This window comes from Alligator sinensis, unplaced genomic scaffold (genome assembly GCF_000455745.1).
Source record: "Alligator sinensis unplaced genomic scaffold, ASM45574v1 scaffold512_1, whole genome shotgun sequence".
Classification (NCBI taxonomy): domain Eukaryota; kingdom Metazoa; phylum Chordata; order Crocodylia; family Alligatoridae; genus Alligator; species Alligator sinensis.
The window spans coordinates 893,669-901,409 of record NW_005842063.1 but is presented as its reverse complement, the minus strand read 5'-3'; the positions used below and the strand labels follow the sequence as shown (position 1 = coordinate 901,409).

The 7,741-nt window shown below is 52.1% G+C and overlaps 1 protein-coding gene across 1 annotated transcript in view; it reads right to left on the bottom strand.

The window, feature by feature from the left end:
* The window catches only part of EPHA8 (EPH receptor A8), a 78,413-nt gene that overhangs the window by 55,989 nt on the left and 14,683 nt on the right, over window positions 1-7,741 (bottom strand). The gene's annotated exons all lie outside the window — the stretch shown is intronic.

Below are 7,741 nucleotides of genomic sequence, written 5' to 3'. Positions count from 1 at the left end.
CCTACACATCAAGAGGTGACCTTTTGCAAATACCACAGCATGTCTGCGAGAAGAGGCAGCATGTTTAAAATAGGAATGAATCCATGTTGCAGCGTATGGATGTCTTCTCTCTGTTCTTGCACTTCAGCGTGCTCTACCCACACCGTGGGCTCTTCAGCCTCCTCATTCTGTGCCTGCAAAGAGTTGACCGTGCTCGTGATTTAGCAGGAGCATTGTGGCAGAACTGCCTTACGTCCAGTGCCCAACAGGCCTCGGCTAGATCAGGACCCCACCGCGACACGCACAGCACACAAATCCTTCTCCAGTGGGTGCAAACTTGGAGAGAGAAGGCTGGATATCGACTGAAGAGGAGCAAGCAGAAGGTAGCCACAAGAAGAGAAAGTCTCGCCAAAGACGTACATCCACTCCGGGGGCAACGGTACCATCGCGACCCCACATAAAAACCTACGTTCAAACAACACGGGGATTGCAAAGTCAAGGGAATAGCACACGTAAGGTTGCCTGTGCGTTGGCCAACCTCGGCTGCCTTTTTTCAGGGAGACAAAAAGAGAGAAGCAAATATCAAATTCTGATGCTTGAAGCTTAGAAGTAGTGGAGCTCCTCAGGGAAGCTGTTGTGAGAATGGCTTTTTAAACACAGGGAAACCAGTATATTTTTTTCCCTTATTCTCATTCTCAGACAGGACCAAATTGTTTTGGTCAAAATTAAAAAGTTAGTAGGAGAGGCTGGCATGGAAAATTTGATGCAATGGCCGTTTGGCAGTCCTAAGCACAGGGTGCCCATAGCTACCCATGTTTCTCCCAGCTCTGCCCACAGTGAGAGCTTAAAACGGAGACCCCCACCCAGACCTGCCAGCAGTTGTGGCAGGGAGGGCGAGAGGAGCTGCGTCACGTGCCGCATGCCCCAACGAGAGTGCACTGAATCGTAGAAAAGCGGGGCTGGCAGGGACCTCAGGCGGGCATCTAGGGATGTAGGCACATGGGCACAGATACCCCAGGCTCCTCTCCCCTGCCTTTCACCCCCAGCTCCCTGGGGGCCGAGAACAGAGAGGAGTGCTGGTAGAAATAGGAGGGAAGCCAGTAGCGCAAGCCTCTGGGGGTGCCGTGCCCGGCGGGGGAAAGCGTGTGCGACTAATTCCCGACTGCTCTGCCCTGGCTCTCTCCGTGCCCCAGGTCCTGGAAGATGTAGGACCCAATTCAGCCCTGCGCAGAGCTCTGCACCAAGGAAGGAGACGGTCTGCTGGGAAGGGGCTGCTCCTTTACCCCTGGGCCGGGCAGCAGGCGATGCTGGGCTGCGCCCTTGCCCCCGTGCCACGCTCTGCAACCCGCTACAGACCAGGAGCCACAAGGGCAGGCCGCAGCTTGCTCCCCTTGCACCCCCTGTCCGAGGGAGAGACCGGGAGGGGAGTCGGGGTGAGAGGGATGGTGGAGTGGGCCCTCTCCCTCCAAGCACAGCGCCTTTGCCCACTCCTCCGTCAGTAAAGCACCAGCTTTTCTGCGGCTCAGCTAAGCACTTCACCCTCACTTAGGCATTTCGGGTTAACGTGTGCACCCCAAAGCCGCTGTCAGGAGGCACCGCAGCGCACAGCTCCAGCCTGAGGCAGTCCACGCGGGAGAGCTCGTGGGAAGAGACGAGGCCCCAAGAGCATGCCTTCAACATCCCCCTGCACACACCTGCACCTGCTCCATATCCCCCCCGTGCTTCGGATCGTAGGGCCCCGACGCACAAAGAGTGTCTCCGCGGATGTGGGTCGAGCTGCCCTTCCTTCACCCCTGTCCATCAGACCCGTCCTCCTCCCCTTGCCGTCACCAGAAACCTTCTTTGCGACCTCTGCCTTTGCTTTACAGATCGGACTCGGAGGACACAGGAGATGGAGGTGCCACGTGGGTCACACAGTCCCATCCCTGCGCTCGCAGGCTCCGCATAGCCCTGAAAATAAATAGCTGTGCCTCCGAATCGCAGCTCTGGCTAGGTAACAGGCTGCTCCCCCGAGGCACCTCCATAACAGTGCGACAGCGGCCACATTAAGGGCAGCACTCGTCGACTTATTTTCGTGGGGGGAAAGCCCCACCCTCCACTCCAAATAACCCCAGTGGCACAAGAGCGGCATGTGGAACAGACCTTACCTTGTGTGTGTGCAGCATCTACCGCGGGGGCCCAGTCTTGGCTGGGCCGCTAAGCACTGGAACACAAATAATAAATCCTATTGCCGCTAATAATGATCCGTGTCCCCGCCGGGCTCTGGTCCGGGACACTAGCCAGCGGGGCGTCCTCCCCCAGCGGGGGCCTGGGCTCGCCACAGTGCCAGCCCGGGCAGCTGGAGGAACGGGTGCCACTTTCACTTACTATTACAAATCAGGAAAGGAGTGTGGGAGACAAGGAGCAGGGACGTGAGCTGGCTGTGAAACGCCCGGACGTCATGCTCCTGACAGAGCAGATTAGGAGCTTTTGAGGCATTTATTAATGTTAGCAGAACAATTTGAAAGAATTTCCAGGGCTTCTGGTGTGACTTCATTGGCTCAGCCGCAGGACGAGCCCCCGTGCTCCCCAGCGAGGCGCTGCTCAGAGTGCTAAAGAGGCACCTTGCCCTCAGCACGGAGTAATTACCCCTGAGATCTCAAATCCATTTTTATTTGTTATTGTTAATCTGAAGATTTTCTGCCCATTTTCCCTGGGTAATTTGTGCAGTGAGGGCCTGGGCCCAGGAGATTTCCTGCTCGTAATGCAGGAGCACGCTACCCGCAACCTCCTCGGCGCACGGGTCAGGCCCACGCTCCGGAGGGGCGGCAGCAAGGTCGGCGCTGCCGCGGGCCCAGCCGGGCTCCCACGGCTTCCTCTCCACGCTTAAATAAGACACTGGGTTTAAACGCTGCTCCCTGGAGAGGCGCAGACACAGCCGCAGACTCCCGAAGGGCTTTGGAAGCCAGCTAGGATCTAGGCGCAAGGTTTCACGGGTCTCTCGTGCAAGGTTTCACGGGTCTCTGGTGACGGCCACCAAGGCTGCAAGCCCCTGCAATGGAGCAGGGAGTCACGATGCTCCTAAAGCCCCTGGGGTTTAAATGGGAGGAAAAAAATCATGCTTCCTTCTGGTCTCTGCAATCTTCAGATGAAACCAATTACCCTGGCTCCCCAGCGCCCGGGCAGGAGGGATCAGGGGTCTCAGGTGCTGTTAGTTGTGTTACTGGGGTACCTGCCAGTTCGAGCCATGCGGCATCCCCTGGTTGCGGTGAACCCTGCACGAGAGCCCGAACAAGAAGGCCGTCCCTGACAAAGAGCCTCAGTGTATATTAAAAGGCAATCAGGACTCGTGGTAGAGGTGATATCTTTTATTAGGCCAACAAGATTTTTGCAAAAAGGATTTCCTTAATTGCAAGCTTTTGAGCACAAACACCCTTCATCAGGCATCTGAGAAAAGATGGTAAAAGTTCTCCTGGGTAGAAATGAAAGTTCATGTTTCATAGGATCAATGTATACTACTGTGAAATGAACTGCTCTGGGGCATGCTAATACTGGAGATACAATCCACGCACGCAGATGTTGTGCACGTGGAAGTGGATAAAATATTGCATTGTAAGAAAGGCAATGGCAGGGATTGTATTTTACATTGAATTTGTAAAGTGGGTTAATAGCAGTAATTAAGGGAAGCTTCTTAACACAATTAGTGGCCTCTGGTCCACCCACCAGCTGTTAACCGTAATAAAAAAAAAAAAAAAAACCAGACATTTTTTCCCCTGAAACCTGTACTCTTCCTTCTGGGTCAGCAATGCAAAAAAGGGGGGCACAGCAGAAGTGCTCATAGCATGACCCCTGTCAGGTAACACTTGCAAATTCTGCTAATACTTCAAACTACGACTACAAATGTGGAACAAGAGGCTGGGGGGAATTGACACCCTTCCCCCGGCACACACACAATACACGACAGCAAAAAGGATAGTCGAGTGGCTGAATCCTTACCAGCAGGGGCCAACGAACCAAGGCAAAGGTGGTGATGTTTCAACCACCTACGCACCCGAGTTGGATACTCCAAGGAGCTAATGCAGTGGGGCTATACCAGTGGTTCAACCACCTGCGACTGCAGGGCTCAGACTATGCAACACCTGCTGCAATCCCAGCTGCTTGAAGGCACGTGTACAATGAAAGATCTCAAAGTACAATAAGTGAGCACAAGCATGCATTACAAGCCAGTCAAATGCAGTGCAGAGACATGCAAAGAATGCAACAGAGACCACGCGGCAGGCTGAGGGTGGTCTGCCTTTGCATCCAAGGCAGGGACCTCATGCAGCACCTGGATTCCCAGCTGGACTAGACACCCATCTGGCCAGGGCAGTGGAGAGACAAAGTCCTCAATGTGGAAGAACGTTGCAGCCACCTCACTTCCAATCCGGGTGGAGGTGGTGGTTTGAGGGCCCCGTCTCCGTGCAACTCCAGTTCTCTTCGATATGATGAGGTCTCTCTGCCTCAGGATAGCAAATTCCAACTCGCTTTCCAAGCACCGTTTAGATGATACGAGTCCATGCTTTCAGTTTGGCTCTGCAGCTCGAGCTGGAACAGCCAGGAGACATCAGGGGAAATCCTTGCAGTCATGCAGGGAAATGAGCAATGATTGTTCATCCCAATGGAAGCCTCCTTGCCCACAACAGGACACGGACCAGGCCAAACCAGCCCGAGTCTGGACTCTGGTTGGAGGGTGGCCGAGTGGCGGTCACTAGACGGACGACACAAGCATTTGCTGGGGGCTCATGCGACAAAGAACTGGGAGCAGGATCCTGCTGTTTGGGTGAGCAATTATTCAACCACGGGACTGGCATTTCTAACACCCACGTGCAGTTCTTGCCAGGTCTCTTGTGCTATGCAACACGTGACCATTTGGAAATCCTCTCAAGTCTGCGTCTAGTTGCTTCAGTTACCCTGGGTCCTTAACAGGGAGAAACTAGGAACGAGAGCCCCTACAAGGGCAGAGCTCTGCAAAAAGGCATTTATAAGCCACTGGGTGCTTTGGAGGGGCTGGCACCGATTCTGGGGACATAGGGCAGGTAAACTGTTGCTTCCTACATCCAACAAGAAGTACGTGCCCTGGAGTGGTGCCAAAGGGGTCACAGGCTGTGGCTGGGCTCTGCTGAGAACCAGGGGAGCTCAAAAAGCCAGAGGCTTAGCGTGGCGTGTGGGTCTGGACACAGCAGCTTGGTGAGCAGGGGAAGGGGGCTATAACAGCATAGCAAGTGGAAGCCAAAGCTCATGGCATGTCCAAGAGCAGCAGGAAGTGGGGGGGGGCGGGAAAAAATCAAGAGTCCTCACTAATTGTTAACCCACTGCAGTCTTTGCTTTAATTATTTGATCATCTCCCTGCCAGGCAGCCAGCTCCCAGCTCACACGTGCAAAGGAAGGGTCAGTAGGAGCAGCCCCGTTCCCTTGGGCTTCAATTCCTCTCCATTAGAACTTCAAAGGCCTCCCAAGATTCACAGCCCGGCTCCCTCCTTGCAACAACGCCTCGTGCATTGATAATTAAACTCTTATCAGTACTTCTAGACACCGCTGTTCTCTGCCTCCGAATTCCCACCCCGCTGGAACGGCGAGCCCTGAACCCGTCCCCTGCCCCTCCTGTGCTAGCCAAGCTGGCTAGTAACTCCACCGCTGCTCGGCCTCCCGCTAGTTCCCGCCCGCTATTAGACCCCACTCAACACAGTGAATAAGGGCTGCAGCAGAAAAAGCATTAGGTCTGCAGGAAAGGTACAGGAAGGCAAGAATGAATGGGATTGCTTCCCAATTTTCAAAGCCAGGCTAGGACAGATATTCCTGAACAGCCATTTGAGCTGTGAATATGCATCGATGCCAACTGCAAATCGTGAGACACTTAAAATGGTGAGATTTTAGCTAGTATTAAAGTGTTGCATATTTTGTCAGCCTCGCACTGAGAGCTTTCAAGTCACATCGGTAAGATTTTCTCTAAATACAAGGGTTAAAAATGTAACCTTTTCCAAAAAGAAAGAAAGAAAAAAAACACTCACATAGCCACACACACCCAGGGATTGGGCCTTTAAGAAAAGTCATCAACTATTGAAAAACCCACAATAAAATTTTTTCCAGTTGGCAAGAATTGGAATATGGAGTTTTTCCAATTAATGACCTAGGCTGAACTGTAGGTGTTTATTAGTAATTTTCTTTCACTGGGTCCTTTGTACCTATTCTACCTCATGGTGATCCTATAAGTGACACAGCCTCTGCACCAGTAACAATATTCCCTGATGCTGAGCACAGCTCTTAAAATTGGACGTTTTAATTCAGGCAGGTCGAAAGTGTTCTCATTTACACAACAGATGCTGAAACCCTTCCAGCACCAAATCTGAGCACGTGGATTACAGCGGGACCTGCAGCTCCTCAGCCACCGAGTTAGCACATAGCCGCCATCGCACTTCAGTTGTAAAACCTTGGCTTCTGTTTCCTGATTGGTTTTTTTTTTAATTGGGAAGATAATGAATGCCGAATACCGTATGTCGCCAGAGCTGGCTCAGGCTTGGAATATCCATTTCATAGGAAATGTCAAGTTTTCCAAACTGTTTTTGTTCAGATTCAGAGCAATATGCATGTTGTTTGGAAATTCTGGTTTCCAAAACGTTCTGTTGAAAAACTGAATTTCCAAGCTATGTAATTTCTCATTTTAATTGGAATGTCAACATTTTATGCCGTTGCTTTGCCATGTTTTTAGAATTTCATGTGATGGTTTTGCTTGCATGTTCTTTCATGCCATGTCCATAGTAGCAATGCATAATACAGTGAGAACAGGACAAACGGTTTCAGTGCAACAGAAGCAGGAGACAATGATACAGAAGAGAGATGGGGTTTCAGTCGGTGCAAAGTATCAGAGAATCACAGAATCGTGGAAGCCGGGCTGGAAGGGACTACGGAAGGCCATAATTCAACCAAAAACAGCATCACCCCTGTCCAAACCATCCCACACAATCCTCATCTAACCTATTAGTAAAGCTACAGTTAATCCTGACACCCGACCACAAGGCACAGCACCCCAACCTGCCGCAGGTAAAGCAGGGCCATGACAGCGGCCAGCCTTCTCTGGCAACTGCCCCACAATTGAAAAATAATGGATTTCCACTGTTATATAACATCAGATTACTACAGGTTAACCAAAGCACAGTAGAGCACTATTATTTATTGCCATCTCTTGAAATAATAGGGAAAGGAACAATCCCAAAGCATCGCCCTGACATCCCAAAATAAAGTATCAACACTTCCTCAAAGCAAGGCAAAGAGCAGCATTTTCCAGTTCTTTCCAATGAGAAAGCATCTGGATGAAAATCTTCCGACCGTTCTGGCTTCTCCCCACCCTGCTCGGTTCGGCACACCATCTAGCGATGGCTGGGCCACACAGACCGGTTGATTAACCTGCCACAGCCCTGGACAACAGAGCAAGTTTTTTCAGCTTAGGTCGTTGACAGTGTGGCAGAAATGCCCCGTCGGTGCCCCTCTCCAGAGACCTGTCTCAGCCAGCCCGAGAGGCTGCTGTTGAATCTCTCACAGCGGGGATCGCGCTCCTTGTCTGCAGACAAAAGCCTGGCGCCTGGGAGGCGATGCTCTGGTCACCTGGGCAGGGGGGGAAAGCCCGGCCCTGCGCGCGGGCCCAGGTAGCCAGGGATGCTTTGCAGATTGGACGGTTTGTAGCCAGTATTGGCAGCTTCGATTGGACCGGCTGCTGAGGTCAGAGAGGTTTTAAAAAGGCCTGGGCCAG